This window comes from Macrobrachium rosenbergii, chromosome 7, assembly GCF_040412425.1.
Source record: "Macrobrachium rosenbergii isolate ZJJX-2024 chromosome 7, ASM4041242v1, whole genome shotgun sequence".
In the NCBI taxonomy this organism is placed as follows: domain Eukaryota; kingdom Metazoa; phylum Arthropoda; class Malacostraca; order Decapoda; family Palaemonidae; genus Macrobrachium; species Macrobrachium rosenbergii.
In genome coordinates, this window is record NC_089747.1 from 4,910,866 (window position 1) to 4,912,500 (window position 1,635).

Here is a 1,635-nt window from a genome sequence, read left to right on the forward strand (position 1 = left end):
GTGCACCTCACGGGGTGCACTGTAGGCATTCCTAAAGGTTCTTTGCAGCGTCCCTTCGGTCCCCTGGCTGCAACCCCTTTCTTTCCTTTTACTGTACCTCCATCCATATCTTTATTCCATCTTGCTACCCACCCTCTCCTAACAATTATTTCATAGTGCAACTGCTTTGAGGTTTACCTCATGTTACACCTTTCAAACCTACCTACTCTCAATTTCCTTTCCAGCGCTGAATGACCTCATAGGTCCCAGTGCTTGGCATTTGGCCTAAACTCCATATTCCATTCCATTCTCTGCTTTAGGTAATTGTTGTTTGCTTTTTCTGATGATTGCCAGTGGGTCGACCATATACCATTCTCTTGCCCAGGCTCGACGAAGACACGGGACAAAATAGAAAGGATGATGGATAGGGCTTAACTACGGAGGAAGAAAGAGACCTACATCCTCGAGGATGGAAAGGCATAAGTCAGGGAGTACAGAAGCAGAAACAACGTTCCACAGTTTTAATCAGTGGCTCATGATTTCCAGTGATTGCTCATTTTCAAAGATATATATATATATATATATATATATATATATATATATATATATATATATATATATATATATTATATATATATATATATATATATTATATATATTATGACATTATACTGTATATATATATATATATATATATATATATATATATATATATATATATATATATATATGCATATATACCTATATATGCATATTAAATACATACATACAAATGTATATATAAATATTATATATATATATATATATATATATATATATATATATATATATATATTTATTTTTGTATATATTGTGTACATACATACATACATATAATTGTATACACATATATATATATATATATATATATATACATATATATATATATTTACATATATATATATATAGTATGTATATAGATAGCTAGATAGACGGATAGAAATAATAGATATATAGATATCTGTCATGCTAGTAATACCCACAAAAGGAAATATCTCCATTTTACAAATACAATCTAGTTCCCTTTCCCAGCCACCATCCGCACTGATATTCATCTCACTGGCTTCCATTTACAGTCACAGAATGGACCAGTACTCCAAGAATTATTAGAAACTCACCCATTCTGTGTTAATTCCAAGCAAAACGAAATACTTATATATTAGGAAACAAACATGGCAGAGCTTTATAGATTCAGAATACCATTGTGAAACATTTTTAAAATAAGTGAAAAGATGTCCCATTTTGTATTCTGTTTTATTGGAGTCTAATGAAATTTCAGCTGTCGTTAATGGACTTCAGTTGATTAATATTTAAATGATCCTGATTCATGCTGGAGTTATGTAATTTATTATTTCTCATGAAAACAATATTAGGTTCTCTGAACAGCCATTTTCATGAATAGTTCGTGAATAATTTTTATAATGCTCTCTCTCTCTCTCTCTCTCTCTCTCTCTCTCTCTCTCTCTCTCTCTCTCTCTCTCTCTCTCTCTCTCTCTCTCTCTCTTGCATATATGAAGGATTTGTAAATAGGAAATGAAAACATATGTATTATGGGTAAATATATAATTTTTATAATAACCCCACTCTCTATCTTTCTCTCTCTTCTTCTTCTTCTTC